At 35.9% G+C, this 22,865-nt stretch overlaps 1 long non-coding RNA gene across 2 annotated transcripts in view; it reads right to left on the minus strand.

Annotated features, from left to right (window-relative positions):
• Positions 1 to 22,373, minus strand: part of LOC117123703 — a 35,732-nt gene extending 13,359 nt beyond the window's left edge. Inside the window, exon 1 of one of the 2 annotated variants that reach the window (XR_004447877.1) lies at positions 22,037 to 22,373. This is a non-coding gene — a long non-coding RNA (uncharacterized LOC117123703). Of the gene's footprint in view, positions 1 to 16,475; positions 16,617 to 22,036 lie in introns of those variants that run through there. The other variant, XR_004447876.1, reaches the window with a different exon arrangement.
• Between the last annotated feature and the right edge of the window lie 492 nt (positions 22,374 to 22,865).

A 22,865-nucleotide genomic window follows, 5' to 3' on the forward strand; every position in this document is an offset into this window, starting at 1 on the left:
AGGCGCACAGCGTGAGTGACAGTCTTAAAATCTATGGTTATGGTATCATATTAATTACTTAAAGGTTAAAAAGTACGCTTTTTAAACATCGTGTAAGTAGTTTGGGCTTCTCCTTTGAAAGGTTTTACCCACATTTTCAAAAATCTGACCCCATATTTTAGAGATTTTAGGTCGGCTGGATCTTTCCGGTAACACAATCGAGTATTTTTTTACATTACAAAATTTTTCAAACAGTTCCGAATGTCAATACTGTATACTGTACTTGAATTCCAATTTCTTAGTAGGCTATATGCAGATATAAGCAGAGTAATTATAAGGAAAAAAATGAACTAAATTGATCATTTTTAGAGCCCACTCAAATATCAAGTATTGTTGTAATCCGTTATTTATAATTACGCATTAAACAAATCAAGAGTTGAATTTTTTCATATGCCATTAATCACTGTTTTCAAATAGTTCAATATTTTTTTTTTTCAAAAGAAGAGTTATTAGCCACTTGATTTTCTTGACGAAGATTAACAAATGTGGTCAATGATACATGGGAAGAGCAGCTACAAATACGTTAACAAAAAACAAAAAAAACACCCGGTACCTCTTTATTATCGAGCAACATGTCGAGTTCTAAATAACAAATAATCCATTATTAGTCAGGTTGTGAAGATTACAAATAATATGCGATTTTAGGATTTGTCTTTGATATTGATAATAGAAGAGGCCTACGTAGATAGTACTACAGCTACATTATTATGGCTAAGGCGTAGAAAAATGAACATCATTGTTTTTAGTGGGTATAAAATAAATAACTTTATAGACAGCACATTCTAGACTGTTAAAAATGTGGACATTTTTCGATTTAGGGAGTTGGGTCACAAATTTCTCCCAACCTCCCAAGTTGAAGTCAGGTTGTATTTGTTATCCTTTAAAATCTTTACATTTAACTCATATCCTGAGTGACTAGAATGTGTTGTATGTTGCGATATTACTAATAACAAAATTGATGAAAGGAATGTAACAAGACTTTCAAACATAAATCCCTTTTGTTGTTTATGTTGAGATATCACTAATAACAAAATTTATCAAAGGAATGTAACGAGATTTTCAAAGATAAATCCCTTCTGTGTTTAAACATTGTCAAATTATTTCTTTAATCTTCACATTTAACTCATACCCTGAGTGACTAGAATGTGTTGTACGTTGAGATATTACAAATAACAAAATTGATCAAAGGAATGTAACAAGACTTTCAAACATAAATCCCTTCTGTTTTTAAACACTGTCAAATTATTTCTTTCTTTCCTACTATTTTGAATTACTGATTTGATAATTCTTACAGCACCGTTAAATAGCAATAATATTTCTATTTCTATCATATTTTTGCAATTCGTTGGACGCAAATTGAATGCATTAATGCATGCTCAATAACATCCCGAATTTTAAAGCGCTATTAAACAGTCGTTTGAAGTTGCGATATTTTAAGAGGTTATCATAAAACGTGTGACGCACATAGTAGGACAAAATGTAAGCTATGTTTTAAACATGCTCAACAACTAACACTGGAATATATGAGAAAAGAGTAAAGCTGATTGAAAAGAGCATACTGTTGTTTTCAGACGATCAGATTTTGGTGATGTAAAGAATTTCAGAACATTACCTAAGTTGAGGGTCAAGTTCATAGTAAGCCCAATGAATGGCAATTCAGCGAATGAGAAATCAATGCAATATTGCAATAATCAAGCAAATCATTACTAAATGAATGGAATAGATTAGTAATCGATGAAGTGATAAAACTAACAGAGATGTGCCAGTCAAGTAGTCTTTGAGAGAGCCGAGTGGATGCTTGAGACCACCCTTGTTGGTGGTTCGGGTTGTAAAGCCAAGTGTTCACACATAAGAACTCAATACTGAATCGTGTAAATATCAAAAAATCCTTGACAGTATTGCTAAAATATTATGAGTTACCAGGCCCGTAGGCAGGGGGCAGGGCTCAATAAATTCATTAAAAGATTTTAGATTTTTTTCATAATTAAAAAATATGTTATGTTGGCCTATTACAATACAGAGTTTTGGAATGTAATTTAGACACCGTTTTGGGGTGCAATTTGGAGACAGTGCTATATAAGGCCATTTACTGACCAGCCATGTAATATTTTAAACCCGAGAATACTATTGCCAGCATTTACAGCTGCTTCATCCTTTTTTTTTCTTTATTTATTTATTTATTTTTTTTGCGCCTCACCAGCCAGAGTGGGGCAGAGGTGGATGTTAACACGTTTAATACTCACCCCTCCCTATTTCCAACAGAATTCACAAGACTTATTTTATATTAGTCAGTTAATCAATTTAGAATAATGTTTTAAGTCTGAGAATGCCATATCTGGGCATATAGTGCTGTCACATCATTGAATTGTTTACGCCTCAGCCCCAACCATGATGAGACTGAGGTGGATATAGACTTTCCTGTTATTTGCTATTCTCTCCTAGTGTCGCTACAAAAAATATTTGATGTATTTGATAATGAACGACAGCAATACCGTCAAATTAAGACACTTTGAAAAAAGCCTTCGTGCTATTTTTAAGTTCAGCTCCAACAGTTGTGGGATTCGGGTGGGCGTGGCCCTTCAAGTACTGTTCCCTACCCCCCCCCCCCCCGAGAAAAATGTTAATTCCCCCTGATCAACGAGTATTGTTACTACTCTGGTAGGAGTCATGCAACGTGAGAAGCACGGGGTGAGGGTGGTGTTTGTTAATGCTTGACCATCATAGACACGAATACTTACAACTTAGATCGAAAACTGGACAAAATAAGCGTACTTATAACAGCAAATAAGTAAAGCAGTAAAATAAGTAAGATCTGTTCAATAAGAGGACATACTCTACATGTTTGAATTTATTGATTTGTAAAATACGACTTTCTTGAATGTCTATTGTTGATTGTTATAAACCAATGTGTTCATTTCCATAATCCAATTAGCTTTACATTAATCGCTGTAAATGTTGTCAATGTCATACTGTCAATTTAGTGAGCCTATTAAGCGTTTTAAATCCATAATACCTCAAAACTCATCATTAAATACAATAGGAACTGAAAGAGAGTAGATACATGGGCTAGAACTAAATAAAATTTACTCGGTGTTATCGTTGTATGAAAAACTAATCACTAAACTGAATCACTGATATAAGTTTACGCGTTATCCGTTTGGACAGAAATGACATCCTCGAGGATTTTCGATGACGAAATAACTATAACCACCGTTGATACCAAAGGATGGATGGGTGGGTGGAAGAATGGATGGATGGATGGATGGATGGATGGATGGATGATGGGTGGATGGATGGGTGGATAGATGGATATATGGATGAATGAGTGGATGGATATATGGATGAATGAATGAATGAATGGATGGATGGATGGATGAGTGGATAGATGGATGGATGGATGGATGGATGGATATATGGATGAATGAATGGATGAATATATGGATAGATGAATGAATAAATGAATAGATGGATGGATAGGTGGATGGATGGATGGATGGGTGGGTGAATGGGTGGATAAATAGATGAATGGATTGATGGATGCTCATGGATATAATTCGATAATAGAAAGATTGGCCAGGGCTACCAGCTGTCTCTTATACACATCTAGATGTGTATAAGAGACAGGGTTAATATTGATCAATGTAAAAAAATAAAAAAATTCATCAGGTTAACCACTTTATTGTGTGCACACAAAACACCGAAGATGATAATCAGAAAATTGAATTTGATTAGATCACTGGATCCACGTTTACAAATAATGTCAGGAAAGAGTGAATTACAATTATCTTCGAAACACTTTCATTATACATTCGATTGCGGATTATTTGGCCATTAATTAAAACACTTGGCCTACAGTAACGGATTTCATTAACTTAACTACTTCAGTGAGTGGAAACGGAGCAACAAAGATGATAATCTAAAAATTTGTATATTAAAAGGGTTCGATAAATTTGATTGGAATTCTGTCAACATTTTTTTTTTATAAATAATTGTGTAGGGCATTACTGTTGATTAACTGATAACGACGAATATAACTCAACAACCTATATATTTTAAACAACCCAAACTCGTGTTTCTATGACGTTCCCAGCTAACACAATTGCGAACGTTGTAAACGTTGTGGTGATGGTTATCTAAAAAATAACATTTTTAGTACACCCTAAAGATAACAATCCAAAAGCCAACATATGTAGAGCAATCTATAAAATCTGTTTCCCGTAATGCCCCGCCACGTACGTTGGTGAGACAGCGAGAGCAATTGGCACAAGCTACAAATAACACACTAGACAATCTGAACTAATAACAGCAGTTGGAGAACACATGAAGTCAACAAAACACATCATACAGATGGAAAACATGGAAGTGTGTGCCGTGGGGGACAATACTGGAAAAGAAAAATAGGAAAAACATTGAAATCCGCACCCAGAAGCCCACCTTGAACAGGGACATAGTATGTTATGACCTACCAGCTATCTTCAGTGACCTGTTGTTAGGCGATTGTTCAAACATAGAACGGTCACAAAACCAGTAAGGTAGTTCCCATTTTCACTATCATGCAAACAACGGAGTCAGATATTAGTATACATGCTGTTAGTAAAATAACGTGAACACAAAGTTGCAACGTTATTTAGTCAGAAATCATTATGAATACGCCAAACTGCAACTTTTTTTTATAACGTTAGTATAACGTCAAATTGTTCACTGGGTTCAATAACATGTCGCCTTTTTGCAATAATAGATATTAGTATATTAGTAAAGTGTCTCTCAACCATGTCCCGAGAATTTAACAGTAATGTGTCGATATGTCATTATGACGAAACGCTCACTTTCTCACCGTTTTCACTTTACGGAATAATAAATAAACCATCGGAATAGAGCGCAAAGACATTTATTTTTGTTAATTTGCACTTTACAAAATTAAACAATTTACTATTAGCTCCACAAGATTAAAAAAAAAAACATGATGACGCGCCAGTTGTAATTACGTAACGTATATTTTTACAGATATATCTAAGATCAACTAAATTATTTCTTTTTTAATTACAAATATGTATTTGAACATTTATATTGCGTAGTTAATGTATGAGTAAGTTAGCCTTCAATTAAAAAATACATGAAGAGTTTTACATCAACATCAAATTAACGCAAGTTGTCTAGCGCTGAAAGGGAGCGGAGTTGGATTCGTCGGCCGTACCATGCAGTGAGTGCCCGGCTGTACGGTTAAACTACAGAATTCGAAAGATAAAATAATAGCACGTCCTATTGGTATACTCTCGTAGTTGTGACAATATAAAACAAGCGTAAGGCTCTACCCACACTATCAACATTATGTAACAAATACCTGCAATTCTCTCTATAGCATGCAGTTAAACTTTATTTGATTTAAAAGAAACCCAGTACATGTTTACTTCCGCCTTCTACGGCGGTGACTATTCTGTCCAAATAATGTACGTACACAGTGGGGCTATTGGGACTTTCTGCGGCTAAGTAATGTTTATAGAGAATGCTGTCAAACGACCTTTCGGAAATATTTAGGCCTAGATAAAAAATAATTCGCAACTGAACATACAAAACATTGCATGTAGACTTTTACCTTATTTATTTGCAAAAGGCTGATGCCGTATCCGGAAGGTTCATGAAATCGCACTGTACTCCGGGAGAAATTCCCTACTGTATGATACGTGTACAGTTTATACGTTATTGTATGTGTACAAAAATATTTGCACAGAAGCAATGAGTATTTCACTTCTTAAAGACGATGCGTTATGTACCTTAACTTGAATTTCAGCCCTCCAGCATCAAAGGAATTGAACAAATGATTCATATAGCCAGCTTCATGGTTTAGCGCACACACTGTCCACTGCGTGTTCAGGCTGAAGTACAGAACAGAGCCTGGGTATCGTAATTTAGGACTGTTTGTTTTTTGTGCCTACCACAATTTAGACATTGACTACTTACCAGCGATTGTCGACAAGAGATAAGTAGACCTTGCACGTTTAAATCAGATTCAGATTTAAAAAAAACCGAATTACAACATCCATAATATTAGATCATCTTTAAGTTGTAACGAGCATGTGCGTATGCACGCTTTACTAAGTATGGGCCGTGAGTCTTAAAAATGGCGACCATCAATTTCACTCCAATCAGGAGAGGTTATCATCAACTACAAGCCAATCATATTTATTAGACGTGACAAAATAATTATTTATATTTTATTAATAGTAGAGGTTGAGCTCTCAGTCAACTAGTAACATGGGACCGCATGGTAATTAACGAAGACGTCATGACAAAACTGGCAATAGAACAAATCGTGTTCTATTTAGATTTGTGACGATAACGACTACCACACCACCGGGTCCTAAGACACCTTAAAGATGCATTGTCCCATGTAAAATACCCGAAAATTCATAAAAATTAATTTTGAAATAAACTTGCGCATTTAGATGTAACATAAAATTTATCAACTTGAACATAAAAATGTGATTTCTCCAAATATAATAATACAATTTTTGTGTAATCTTTTAACACAGGCCTATCTATCGGGAAGTGTGTTTTTTTTTACTCGGTACTTGAAATTGTTGTACAGTATTATGTTTTGTAACTGATAAAACGCAAATTAGTTATACTTCATAAGAGTCTAGATCAATGAACGGACCATTAGTTTTCCACAAATAATCATCACCACCACCATTATCATCATTATCTTATCACTATCGTAATCATTATCGTAACCATCATCATCGTAATCATCATCATAATTATCATAGTCGTAATTATCATCATCATCGTGTAGCGACCACTTATTGCTTCGACAACTACGTTGATCTGTTTCCATGTAGACAAACTAATCTGATTATTGATATGAACAAAGGAAAACGATAATAGCTTAATTACTTCACAATCAACTTATATTTTGAAGCAAGTTGCTGAAAACTTCAACAAGAGCAAAATATCCACGAATCTTAATTTTTCATGAACCTGTCTCTTATACACATCTAGATGTGTATAAGATACAGGTTCAAACATAGAACGGACCTGTCTCTTATACACATCTAGATGTGTATAAGAGACAGGTACTAAGCATAGACCTTCAACGAATGGCTATGCTTGATACGATTATAACATCATGTTTCTATTTGAGCACTATTATTATTACTTAACTATTTGTTTATATACATAAGCTAAAAATAATATATTTTAATATATGTTAATGTTTTATTTTTAGCTCTACACATGTAGGCGTATTAGACAGTCGTGTATATCCTTAACATCATATCTAGCTGTATCCGTTGACCACTCTCCGCAAAGAACGTCACTTTGACGGAGCAAGTATAGGCCAATACCCATGAGAACAACAAAGCATACAGTCTTAAACTAAATTACCTTGGTGACATCGCTCCTGTGATGCGAGACAAGTCAACGTTGTAAACGGATCGACGAAGGTCTCCGATTCGTGTAAAGTGTCTGTTTTGACACTACACACCATCCTGTTACGCAGCGTTTACACGTGTTTCAATTAATCGAAACGCGCCAATTAATTTGCGCGGTGTGAAATATGGGATATCATTAATTTTAAAAACGGAATTTTCTCTTCTGAAAGGATGAATGACCTTTGCATATTATTTTAATGTGACGATTTAAACATTTATAGAGACACGTCAATACGACATAAAAGTCTAATATGAAGAAAGTTTAAATTTGCTAATTAGTGCATCACTTTTAAGGTGATATTGTATTACCTTCTGTATAAAATATTCTTAATTGCTAATACGTAATACAGTATCTTGTTTGTGACATTTATCGAATTTAAAATTAGTTTGGGTATTATTTTACATCTTAAATACCAATAAACGTGATAATGAGACTCAATTTTCAGTCTTTATATAAAGTATTTATTCATTAATCTGTCAAACGCATTCTAGAGTTGAATAAATTATCCAATTATTTCTTACTTTGAAATTAGACCCCATTAAGCAATTTGATTTGAACTTACACAATTTTAAGACAATGCCATTTACTAATAAGGTCCGTTAAGTTAATGTCAATATGAATATACAATTTAATATAAATTTTAAAATCTTTTATGCATGTACTATATAATTTGTTGTATTTACAGTAACAAAGTAATAATTATGTCTGTACTGTATTCTAGTCAAGGTGTTGTTTTTTTAACTGTACCGGTTTAGGTAGAAATAAATTCATTCGAGTTAAAATAACTCGTTTAAAGCAACAGTGTATATAAGAATATCAAGCCAATTGTAATGTTGCTTTCAACTGAGACCTACCGACAAGTATTAGTGCAGCTCTAAAACATCTTTAAGGGAAATTATAGATAATGCACTCTGCGTTCTATCTTCACTGTGGGGCCATAATAATTAGAGATGATATTCGCACACAACGAAAACAATATCAAATGATATTGATATTGACCCACGTTGGTATTACATCAATACAGTATTGAACAATTATATATTATATTAATATTTGTTCGCTGCATAAATGTCGTTTGTAGAATTGCAAACTGCACGAGCCGAAAGTGTTAATGTAGACACATTAGCAAATTATTTGCTGTTGTACAATATGTTACACGAAGCACTTGCTAATAATTGTAAACAATTACATGTTATATGAATACACACTATAAAAGCTTGACAATAAAAATTGTTGTGTCAAACTCGATCAGACATGAAAACCGCATACCTTATTGAAGTGCCAATCAAACTGAATATCTGACCAATCAAAACAGAGCCAGGGAGACGTGCACGTTCTGCATACACAGCGTTCACGTAAAGTACGTTTACTACTGTATTATACCCTGCTGTTTTTTTTTTTTTGTTTTTTTTTTGTGGGGGGGGGGGGGGGGGGCTTTAGCAACAATATCTATATGGGGCAGGCTTAGTGGAAATCTCCAATCAATTTGGTGTCATGCTATACATGCATACAAGGTCCAGCCTTCACACCAACACGCTCCATGTTTATAAACTCATGTTCAGTATTCAAACATTTATTTACTGAATTATCATGTGAACATAGGCCTAAAGCCAGTAACTCACTACGTCATACGACCGTCGCACGACGAACGCAACTGCGCTCCCTGTCAGCGCTAGACAACGCAACGCCGTCTGCTGATTGTCGGTGGTAGTCAGAACTGATCGTCATTAAAAACGATCTGTTGCGCGCGAGTTGTCGCGTTGCGTTCTGCATATAAGCTTTCGAAATGGGCGACACGGGGAGCTGCGACGGGGAATTCAGTCAACCATGAACATCGTACTATGCACTTCCCGTCTCAACTTCAAAGCTGTTTCGATTTACAGGACGACGCGCTCCCTTGTATCGCGTGATCAAGCAGGCGCCCCAGCGAGCGTGTATATATAAAACTCACGTTGCCGTAGTCGGCACAACGTCAAATCGCTTAACTAGCCCGTTGTCAAATCCACGCAACGATCGACTTCCCCATGTATTCGCATGCGCAGTACGGTTTCACGCTCCACTTCCCATCGTAGAACGCCGCGTCATCCAAATCGCCGCAGTGTGAGTGACAGGCCTTTCACGAAAGCCCTAGCATCCGGATCGGGAGCTAACCGTTAGCGCTAACCGTTACCTGTATGAGAACGCCCGATCGGTTAGCAAGCGCTATCGGTTAGCAGGTTGAGCGCGATCCTATATTATCAAACCAATCACACGTACGCGTTTACAATTTCCAGTTTCTTATTGGCCAGTGATTCGATCATCATATTCTTGGTATCCGGATCGGGATTTTCACGTATGGACGCACGGCAGCTAACGGATAGAGGGATCCGGATCCTGATATTTGTTAGCTGCCGTGTGAAATAGCCAGTGACATAGCAGACTGGTACGTGCGTCAATACATAGACCTAGCTGAAACAAGAAAAATAACGTCACGGAACGAGAACAAAATGAGTTATTACATTGTGGAGATACCGTAATCACGAAGCATTGTGTGGTATTAATATCATTCTCATTCAATTCAGTGTAAATACAATTAAATTATACATTAGTAGTTAATCAAGTTGACCTCGGATTTACCCTAGTTAAATTATTAGTGGTGAAGTACCCCTCATTAACAAGTTACGTAATAAAATCAAATATCAATCAATCAATCATTCGCTGGTATTTTGCTCCCATATAAAAAAAAAACGAAGCTCTGCTCAAAGGCGCATTTACGACATTGGAAAGAACTTGGAGTGCTTTAACACGTTGGCTGCCAGCGACGAGTACACTCGCTCACAGGGTGTTGCTGAGGGCGCCAGGAACGAGCATACTCGTCAAATCGGGGGAAACATTCTAGCGTTTATAACTTCTTTATTATACAATGTAGAACCACAGACTCAACGGCTGGTAGTTCGGGAAAGATACACCTAGACGATAACGTACAAATGACATATATATGTCCGTCGTGTTATTTTGCCGGTAGTACACTCGAGCGGTACAAGTGGGGGCGCCCTTTGAACATATACCAACCCATGCAAAAGCGGACGAGATAACTCGCACTTGGCATAGTCAGTAAAAAGAGTATCACAGTGCCCCCTAATATTTTCCCGCCAATTTATTAGACACTTCATTTTGATGACATATGACTAGATAAAATTTCAAAAAAGCATGTTTGTACATGTAAACTTGTTTGGGCACATGGGAAGGAACCTTAAAAAAAGGTCTGGCAGTCAACGTGTTAAATATCCATTACTTTAAGGAGGAAAATATTTTAAGAAAAGAAAAAGCAAGAAAGAAATTTGAAAAAACGGGCATGATCTAGGCTTGTGCAAATGGTACAAGCGAATGATTATCCCACGTAAAACAGGACCATAAGGATCCGCATACACAAAAACACACATTAATAAGCACCATCAGGAGATACAAATTGTCCGACGAAAATATATTTACTTATCTCAAAAGACTTTAAAAGAATTATCGATGAGATAATAAGCGCATACTTGTTGGTAGGTGTACTGTTGTGGTAACGTAGTGTGTTTCCTTGAGCACTGTTGCGTATAGCCGATGCTCATAAATCACGCGCAAATGCCCAGATTATAGCAATATTATAGCTAAGACCACTCCCAACTAATTCAGACATTGTCTATACCTTAGGATTAAATTCTGGTTTCTATATACCTTAAAGTGCATTATTAGAGAATGGCATTAACTTAAATATTGAAAGTGCATGAACTTTTAAGCATATTTATGCATGCATTTGTCAGAGCATAATTAATCAACCTGGTTTAATACGATGCTGGGATTCGAACGCTATTGAGAAGGGGTTTCACACGTCGTTAGTTCAATTTAATAGAAAGACGTGTACACTCGTTTTACAAAACGTAGTCATGATCTAGTAGCAACGATGACATGGAAAAAGGTTTCAACTGTATTTCGTAAAACGAAACGTCCAAACTTGGCGTTTACCAAAACTTCGCAATAGTTCAAAATTCTTGGATTTCTGGAACGTACGGTACAGTATAGTTTATAAATCAAATAGATAATAATACAGAGCTCAATTAATATAAAGGAACATGGTGTCAATTATAAATCCTCTCAAACATAGTTCACCAACGTAAGTTCCTCATTAGAGTTGTACGAAAAAAAATAGCCTCTGATGGTAATCGAACCAGCAATCTCTCGCTATCGCGGTAAGCGTCATACCATTTAGGCCACAGAGGTTCGTACGATTGCATTACGGATTACGGATCTAAGACCACTAGTTTCTCTCCCTTCATACAACTTAAAGGCTCACACATAGTGGAGCAGCAACTTGATTTGAATATATATCGTTGTCAGGGAGATTGACCTGTCCGACGAAGTTACCCTGGCGCCGCTACTGTCTGGCTTTTCGAATTCTATAAATCTATGCGTATTATATGTCAAACAAGATATTTTTGATTTGCCTGAAATAATATTTATCCGAATAACTATTACTTCTAGTACGTGTACATAGCATATCCAAATAGCGTCCGCGTTCAACGCGACGGCCAAAGTGCCAAATCTATTAAAATATAAATGAAATTATGACGTCAACGAATTTCATAAATGCACAAGACTGGACAACACTTTTTAAATCCTCACTGTTATACCAGGAAACATCACCATTATTGAATAAGTAATAGGTAATCGAGTAAATATAATAATACAGCTACACGAATTCACAGCATGCCGCTAGAAGCTGAAATTAGAAACGGACATGAGCCAGAAAATGATCATGAAATTGGTAATGGTCTATTCCTGGGCCTTAAAATAAATAAATTTAAAAAAAAAACCTACGCGCATCAAATATCCGTTCATTAATCCTAGAAATATTTTTTAATATTAGAGGTTACAAGTGGACACCATTCCCCTAACCAATGCCTGAGACTATTGTGTCTCCACTGGCAATTCTAAGCCAGATTAACTACAAAATGTGCAAAATAATTATGCATGATCTTTGTTTACATTAACACTGTTACTTAGTTACGCGTCCCAAAGTTTAATATGCGTTAAATCACGCGCATCCGTCACGCGCATCCGTTTCACGTTTCAACGCCTGTACCTGGTTCTCACTAGCTATGTTCCCACACGGCAGCTAACGGTTAGCAGAATCCGGATTCTGCTATCCGTTAGCTCGTTCTCGTGAGAACCAGGCTACTAGAGCCCTAGTATCCGGATCGGGAGCTAACCGTTAGCGCTAACCGTTAGCACCTGCATGAGAACGCCTGATCGGTTAGCGCTAACCGTTAGCGGTATCCGGATACCGCTAACGGTTAGCAAGCGCTATCGGTTAGCAAGTTGAGCGCGTTTCTATCATCAACCAATCACACGTACGCGTTTACAATTTCCAGTTTCTTATTGGCCAGTGATTCGATCATCATATTTTTTGTTATCCGGATCGGGATTTTCTCGTATGGACGCACGGCAGCTAACGGTTAGCAGGATCCGGATCCTGCTAACCGTTAGCTGCCGTGTGAGGACATAACCAATATGTTGTCTGACCATGGTCTCATGACTAGCGTTTCTACTCAGACAATTAGGCCTAGTTCAGACTAGGTGCATAAACCCAGCTCAACTCACCGGGTTTATCCACCTGCCAGTCTGAAAGGTGACTTATCTCAAGCCGGGCTGTGTTCCTATAGTAATTAGGCCTGGCGCGCCACCGTGTTTAATTTTTCTAAGCCGGGATTTAATCGTTGCGGGGGGTCTTGCATTGACTTCGGGTGACGAAATGACCAATCAGCATTCAATTACGTACGCTGTGGGCGAGCGTATCGTTTCGCGAGCAATGTTTTGAAACACGTTTCCTGGTTACGGTTCATTATTATGCAAATTCTCGCCTGGCTAAACCTGCTAGTCTGAACGCCCGGCAAATTTAAGCCGGGCTTAACGTTGAGCCTGGCTTAACTCAAGCCTGGCTTATCTCTGAACGTAGCCTTAGGAAGTTTTCGCCGCACGATGGTAACCTTAATGTTAACGGATGACGTCATAATGTATTCATCTCGCGTTGCGGAGTACGTTAATTTCAGATTTTACGTGCTCGACGTACGTTAGTTACGGGTTTGCGCATGCGTATTTCGATTTGTTTAAAAAAGGGACGGAGCTATCGCACAGCATGTTGGGTACTAACGTTAAAGTTAATGTTAACGTCGTGCGGCGAAAACTACCTAGTGGTTATGAAACAAGACTGCGGAAATTATTAAAATGATACAGCCCCTATCACGCGTATGCGCCCCAGTTTTATACATCCTATGCAATGCTCATTATGTTGAAAATAAGTAATATCATACAAGAAGATATAACACAGAAACATACATTTTTAATGATCAATTTCATGGACATATAATAATAATAAACAAACGATCCTTACATATTTGTAAATCAAATGATACACCTGCACCGAGTGTTCCTATCCTATCAAACATGTTGTTTAAATGAGTGACCATATCGTATGCACACCGATTATGAGAGGTCTGGTAATGAAACGTAACAAATTAACCTACGGGCTACTGTTAATTGACCGTGAATGAAATTACAATAACTTAGTATATTCACACAGAAGCGATCCGACGCCAACATATTTATCGTATTGGCATTTCAATGGATAACCCGATTTACGTTTATTAAAATCGTGTCACAAGATATCTTAGGTACGTTTTATATGTACCCTTGAACGGTTCGTATTATATTCCATATGAACTTGGTCTTCTTTGTGTGTGATTGTGGGGGGTATAGCGAAGTGTGATCCCATCTCAGCATTAAGTGGTAAAGACAATTGTGAAGTTTGACGCTTTGAAACAGGGGAAATAATGCCACCGTTCGGCTGGTTATCCGCTTGAATACAAACGAAAGGTCTCTTCTTAGTGGCCGATCCATGATGTTGAAAACTGAGAGGCGCAACCAATTTAAAGACTCTACACTGAGTCTGTGAATTGGGGTTGGTGGGGGTAAATGGAGGAAATATGCTTCGTCAGTGACGATCTAAATATTTCAAACTGCACGTAAACGTTTGAATATTTTGAATAATTATTTCCCATAATTTTGGAGAAGCCTGTTACTACAGGAGCCTGATAATAAAGTTGTCTTTTCCAAAAATAGATTCACAAACATATATAATAAATGAACACACGCGCTTTTTAAGTAGGCCTATTTTAATTAATATATTTTAAAGGCAATTTTACAAGAGCAGACAACTGTACGTAAAGATGTTATATCATGAAACTGAAAAATAATAATAATAATAATAATAATAATAATAATAATAATAATAATAATAATAATAATAATAATTTATAAAGCGCACATCTCCACCAAAGGTGCTCAAGGCGCATAGACAATTAAACCAACAAGATCCAAATAATTCCCAGAAGAATTTTCAGCAAAATCCAAATACTAATTATCCCATCGAGGCAATGTTGCTCCCCATATAAGTATACGCAGATACCCAAAGGCAGTATGTTGAGCATCAGCACCTTCCACCCCATAATAATATATCAAACATACTAAATTTCAATATAACATTAAATGATATAAGCTTCCTGGGAAAAATATTATGTGTGTTGATTAGACTTCTTATATGACATTAACCTTATAGGGGTTCCAGTTTAATTTTTTTTTTTTTTTTTTTTTTGGTAACACAGCCGAGACATTATTGTGTTCATCTACTACCTCAATTTCTTGATTATTACCTTTGATCGCTGTGAAATTGTCTTTCTTCTTCGAAAATAAAACAAGTAATTTATTCAATTTATTAAATATTACATTACATACGATATTGATTAAACAAGATTTAAAAACCTCCTCTTTTGTCTAACAATAAAACGGATATACCTAAAGGTATTCATACTGACAAGGTAAACACAGCGATTAAATTAAAATAATGCATCTAGATGCAATATGAAAAATGAATACTAAAGGACTAAATATAATTAAAATAAATTTATGAATTAAAAGATTACATTACATACGATATTCATTATATTCATTATACAAGATTTAAGACCCTCCTCTTTTGTCTAACTTACAACAATAAAACAGATATATCTAAAAGTATCCATACTGATAAGATAAACACTACGATTAAATTAAAATTATCTAGATGCAATATGAAAAATGAATGCTAAAAATTAATTAATAAATTATTAAGATAAATTAATGAATGAGGAATGATGAATACTGTAATAAATTGGTAAATGTACTGTAGACAAAGTCTGGGCATCAAAATCATAAAAATATATCATCATCTAAAATGTGACTCATCCATGTACGAGCTGGAGATCGTTAAGCCGGGCACCCACTGCGCCCGACGGCCGTCGGCGGAAGCGATTATTAATGACGATCCGTCCGTTCAGACTGCCACCGACCATTAGCAGACGACGGCTTCGCGACGTCTAGCGCTCACAGGGAGCGGAGTTGGGGACGTCGTACGACGCAGTAAGTGCCCAGCTTTACGGCTACAATGTATTTTGAAAGGGAAGCTTGTATAAGATTATACTTTAAGACTAATAGGACTAAATCATTTATACATAAACATACATATACATAATTTAAGTTACACATTTTTATCTAATTGGTGTTGGGGTTAGAGTTTATTTATTATATACAAATATAAATATGTAATATAATAGATTATATGATGCTTATATAATCATGAAAAAGCATGTATGTAGGCCTATATATATTTTAAATATTATGTGTAGGCCTATATATGTATACAATTATATCAGGCCTAATTAACACAATAGGCTTAGGCCTACTAGCCTGTAGATGAAAAGGCGACCTACACTGTGCCAGCAGTACAGCTAGTAGGCAAAGACATGGGACACTGACTGGGCTTAGGCCTATCCTCGAGGAAAGCAGGCCGGGTGCACTGAGCTTGGCCAGTATGGTAGTGCTGATTTGATTCTTACTTGGCCTAGGCCTAGAGACAAACGGTAACTGAGCCAGTGTACAAAAATGCCTACCATAAAAATCGATTCCGTTTTGGTTTGTAAAGATCTTGGGGTTCGGATAGTTTGCGGACCACTTAATACTTTGCGCAGTCTACAAACAAAAACAATAATTTTGAAAGTTACGCTCGAAATGTCGACCGTTTAGTTTGTGCATGCGCGATTCTCGCAAAAACCAAAAACCAAGCAAGCATTGGGCGTATTCGACTGATTCATTTCGTTGACTACGATTTTTCGTTGAGTATTATTGTCATCCGACGTCTGGTTCGTAAATGGTAAAATAGACTTCGTTCAACGAAAATTAACGTAACCAGAGTGCGTTATCAGCGTTAAGTTATCCACGTGACGAAAACAAACATGTCCAATTGGTCAGTTTCGCAACAACATGTTGCGTTAATATAATTTAGATTAAATTTCAGAAAATAAAAATTATAAGATTTACTCACATGAAGTCAACAAATAATTGTAGGCTAACAGTATTCAAAAACTGGATGAAACCTTTTTTTTTTTTACGAAAAACCCATACTGCCACAATCCGAAGCAATCTTGATTACGCAGCGCGTATCGCGGTAACTGCAGCCATTTTGTTTTGTCGAGTATTTAGGCTACAAGTTTAATTCTATTTGACTGGTCGTCTTCCTTCCTCCTGCGCAGGTGGGCGTGGTTTTACGAAGAACGACCAGTCGAATACGGCAATTGTTACGTCAAAATAGTGATTCCTGTGTTATTTGTTCCCACTGACGTCTCATCCGCCAAGTTTTTGCTGTGTCCAATCCTTCATCACGGGTTATAATTCACCTACAACTGTTACTAGGCCTATCTCAGTTTTTTTTTCTGTGTTTTAAGGGTGTCCGAAGTCCTACTGCATGACCATCGTATGGTGGACATTGAAGCCCAAGATCACAACCAATCAAGAACTTTTTAGATGCTTTATTCAACAGACAGGGATAAATATTGACTATAAATTAATTATGACGTCATCTGGGACTGGTTTAACCCTCCGCAGCGTACCCATGACCGATATATCAAATCGTATTTCATAATTACTATAGGCCTATAATACCTCCAATAGCAATAAATCCAAGCGGGTTTTAATACATTAAAGGTAGTAATGAATGACGACTTTGCGGATTGTGCAATAACATCAGATTAACTCGGTATCTCACAACAATTTTCATGAACATTATAATTTCCGTAGGGATATGTTAACTACCTAGGAGTCATGTGATCAGATTTAAGCGTGTTTACGTCACAATTTCATCTACAGTACGTTTATTCGTTTGGAAATATGTATTCTGAACCTCTAAACTCTTGGTGGTCTTCCACAGCCGGTAATTATTACCGTCATCATAATCACCTTCCTCATCGTCATTGTCATCGTGATTATAATCACCAACTTCCTCATTATCAATAACATTATTTATGCAATCTTAATTGTAATTAACATTCTCCTAGATTACAACGTATCCTTCTGCACCAGTACGTGTACGTTTCTGTAACCTCCAGCAATGCCACGTAAACATGTACAGTAACAAGATGTGCGTGTATTGAATAGAGAAATTGAGTATGAAACTGAGTGTTTGCATATCAATAGTCTTGATTAGTCTGCATTATACTAAAATATAAACATCCTTAATTATTGGTCCCGAATGGTGTGATATAATGCGCGTCTCATTAGACTATCGCGTACACACGGGGATGATATTTAACATTAAGACTCGTAAACCCTTGGAGACACTGCGACTCTCAATTTCCCCCAGATGCGTGTTCATCACTGTCTTGGTTTACATTGTGTTACATAGATACAATCTAATCATGTGTAAACGTAGAGTGTCTCGCCATCTCTTTATAGATTAACTTAAGACAGAGATGATAACTGGCGTTTTTTGTTAGAAAACAAAACGAAGATGGTGAATTACGGTATGGTCTGTAAAATGTGGGAGACAATCACGATCACAATCAATTCCTTTTCCTTCTATCTGATAGGAGGCCTTTAATGTACAGGGTTTTAATGTAAAATAAAAAATAAACAATGGTGGCGGCGTAGCCAGGCGGGGAGGGGACAGAGCCCCTCTTCTGAAACATATTAAGCGACAAGCCGTGATATCCGCGGAGAGAAAACGTTTGTATACGAATGTAACACGTAAAGAGTTAGTTTCTAAATTGTCTTAACATAAACCAACTTTATTAACATTTCAAACAGTAGGCGGTGAATAGAAATAACTCGCGTTTACTATATGAACGAAGTAAAGCGTGTGCCACGTGTTGTTTCAAATGACATTTTAAATGGATTATAGTACCATAAGGATTGATTTAAACATCTACGCTAACCTCTGTAAACCAGTAAAATCTATTTTAGGAAAGATTTCTAAATTAGAACATTCTAATTTCGTTCACTATATAAGTGTATTATTTGATAGTAATCGGTTGAATATAGTGTTTTATAACAACTCACTTTGGTTTCATTAGAAATGTAGCTATTTCAATTACTCTGGTGATGATTTACTGCGGTACAAATTATATCACCGCCTATGTTAATATTTTGTATTCAATATAGTTTGTTGATAATTGGTCGAGTTTTCATATATTTGTGTTCATTTTCCTCGGATTACTGCTTAGTACAATGCTTAAGATGTATACACAATTACAGTAAAAATAGCGCATGACAGACGAGTCTTATAATGCGCGTATTCACTGGATTCTTTGTGTTATCATACAAATATCGATAGAGTATATTAAATACATCACGTTATTACATTATTCTTTCAATATTGATTTCCTATTAAACGACTCTAAAAATCATACAAACAACCATCTTTGTTATGTTGATTTAGGCTAAGCACATTTAAAGATGATATGATCTAATGTCTATATTTTGGAGAACGGAGAGAAATATTCGTCCTCACTTACGAAAACATTTCTAACAGCATGCGGGAACCGATCATAGCATATAGTAGGCCTACTATTGTGTCGCTAATACATAAGACCTTATGTGTTAACGAGCCCTTGTTGCTCCTACATACCCTCCTACACGTCATATCAGTAGTACCGTACATCGGTGCATCAAATAATTCGTACGCTCAGTACCGTGTAGCATCCTTCACGTGGCAAACTTTCAACGAAAGTAGGCCTTGTCCCAGGATGATTGTAGTAAAATTCCCGTCGTAGCATGTACTTTGCACATCACTTAATTGCTAAGTATTGCCTGCTATAAAAGCGCGCTTATATGGAGCTTTTGATCAACGGCGGTTGCTTGGCGAGTCCGCGTCGCTAACTCCTAAACAGACATCATTCACATCACGTGCTCGCGCGCACTTGGAGTTGGAGTTTGAAAAAATGAAACGTCAGAACGGCACGAGCATAGGCAGATACTAGAAGCAGTACGACTAATATATTCATCTCATTTAGTCATGTTTTATTGTACAGTATTATAAATTTTAATCAGCGAGATATACATAATAATAATAATAATAATAATAATAATAATAATAATAATAATAATAATAATATATTAATATATGCATTTATTAGTCGAAATCTCCTCATATATAAATATATCATTTAGTTAATGTGTTGTAATGGTATCGTTTAAAGTAATCCCTGCCAGATATAAGCCTAACGTTGTTATCATAACTGAGGCCTCTCTACTGTACTCCTTTAGAATATACAGGCCTATAATTAGGTCTATATGACACTCTATATAATACATTCTATTTATATTACATAGAATTATATAAAACATAATCTTTCATTATATTTATATATATACTGTATACCGTACTCTGTAATATCAACCACGAATGAGAGTGAATTTTAATCACCATGACATCATATATATATATGTATATATATAGGCCTATATATATATATATATATGTATATATATAAAATATAGGCCTATATGTATATATAATATAATATAAATATTATTAGTCACAACCTCCTACTAAATAAACAATTTTTTCGTTTCGTCTATTCAAATATATTTATCCTTTTAAACTTTTCTTCTTAGATAAACCAGAAAATATACCGGTATTATATATATAATATATACATATATGTATGTATGTATGTATGTATGTAGGCCTATATATACATTTATATTATTATTTATATATCGTAGCCTACGTATCCACATACAGTACTATCGATACGTATTAATTAATTTATTTATTTATTCAATCAATCAGGCCTACTTAGTGCGTATTTGAATATAGGCTTATTCAATATAAAAATTGAAAACAGAATGTTAAGATTGTGTTGATGTGAGTACTGTAGGTCAAATATGTTAGGTATCAAACAAGAATACCCTGAATAATTTACGGGGTGTATCTTATTTTTACACATGACGTAACTAGGCGTGCAAAGAATCAATGAACATATTCGAGCGCGTTTAGCTTATGTTGAGAACTTTCACACGACCAGCAAATTACTAGCAATCCAGGATTAAATTGGACACTGTGGCAAATGAAAGCTTAATTTTTATCTATCCTCGCTTGTACAGAAAATATCATCGTAAATTACCGACCTTAATTATTTACTTCATACGTGGCTAGATTCTGTAGGTGTCGATTTTTAGTAAACGACTCTTCAACAATTAGTAAATTGACTTACGTAAATTCATTGTTCTGGGCGGTTCGTATAGTATTCTGATAGAATTGTTAAAACATTTATTGTGGTTTGTTATTCAGAGCCTACCACTGCACTGATTGTCCGAGGGGCAACGAGAGCCTAAACTACATAGCCCTATAATACTGTATGTACGCCCCCTTGACCATTAATCATTGTACGGGCAAATATGATACGAATACTGTACGCGACCATGACGTCATGGAAGCGGCTTTAAATACACCAGCGTATGTCTAACAACTATCTGCATCACAGCCAACCGCGGCCTAGGTAACTGCATATGTTATACATTTTGAACAAACATGACTGATTTTTTTTTTATGTGACCAAATAAAATTATGCAAAGACATGTCGTTAAAAAGTCACTTTAAGGATAAATGTTGACTATATTTTAGTTGTAGGTTTTAAATGCATGCTTTCTCGGTGATAAATCACATAGGCCTACGAAGTTTACAATCACCTATCAATTGGCCTATGTTAGGCCTAAATAAGTACAACTGTAAGCATAGCCGTATTATATATACCGTATAGGCCTACTTTACAATTTCGATATTATAATCATCATCGTGATCGTCACCGTCAACATTATCGTCATCATTCTCATTATCAACATCATCACCAACATTTATCCAGCTATATAACATTCCCTTACATGTAGCTTATGAGGTTAATTTTCTAGGTACAGGGTCTATGTGTACCTACCTACTTCAATTAACAATCATCGTCCTAGTCAACAGTCTTACCATCCTCATCATTAGTACCATAATAAGTGTTATCATAATGTAGCAAAATGTTTATATATGGAAGGTTATAAATTGTAACCTACAAACTGTAAATGAATAGAAAATATCAAAGGACGTGCACGTAGAAAGTAAGAGTTGACAAATCTTAATCATCCCAATCAGCACATTATTAGTAATTATTGCAGACCAGATATTTCTACTTACTATTGATCAAGAAACCCATCTAGATTCAAAGCCTTCGGCTGATAAAACGAACTCGGACGCCTTGTTTGTTGACATTAGCAAAATTAATCCGACAGTGAGCTCTCGAATACAAAACAATGTTGTGAACGTAAACACCAAAGTATGTTCCCATCAGGTTTTCAGAATGTTCGCAAGCCCTAGAACCAGGTAGCCTGCCAGCTGACGTACTACCTGCTCTGATCCACGATACGACGGCCTGATAAATAGCACAACGAGCTATCTCAACATCTGTCCCACAAAACACATCGAATATTATATTTCGGCGCATCACGATAAACCAGTGTTGCCATGAGTAGTCGTTAAATCCAGACAGTGAGGTGGGAAAAAACAGTCCGTAGCTGCACTATGTTGTTTTCATTACTAATTATCATTAGGCATAGATGACATATTTATTCACTTCATAGTGTAAACACACAATTCTAGATTTATTAAATTAGGCCTCCTCTTAGCGCTCATAAATCTATCGGCTCGCTATATTACGTTTCTTGTTTTTGTAACATTTGTCGGTAAATGCACGATATATTTACTATATAACGAGTCAAGAATTTACTAGTAGCATTATCAAATCTTAAGTAACAATACTGTAGAATAATCTAGTATTATATAGACTATTATTGATCAAGGAATACAATGTCAAAATAAATTTTAATTGAATGTATTCAAACCTATTAAAATCACAGTTTTAGATTACCAAAACTAGGTTAAGTCACAACAATATAAGGGATGCATAACGTGCCTTTATAATACGTCTATTTTAAAAGGATACTAGGATAATAATTTAAGTACATTG

The sequence above is a fragment of the Anneissia japonica genome, unplaced genomic scaffold, assembly GCF_011630105.1.
Source record: "Anneissia japonica isolate Jap-2015-1 unplaced genomic scaffold, ASM1163010v1 scaffold287714_len2871179_cov188, whole genome shotgun sequence".
NCBI classification, from domain to species: domain Eukaryota; kingdom Metazoa; phylum Echinodermata; class Crinoidea; order Comatulida; family Comatulidae; genus Anneissia; species Anneissia japonica.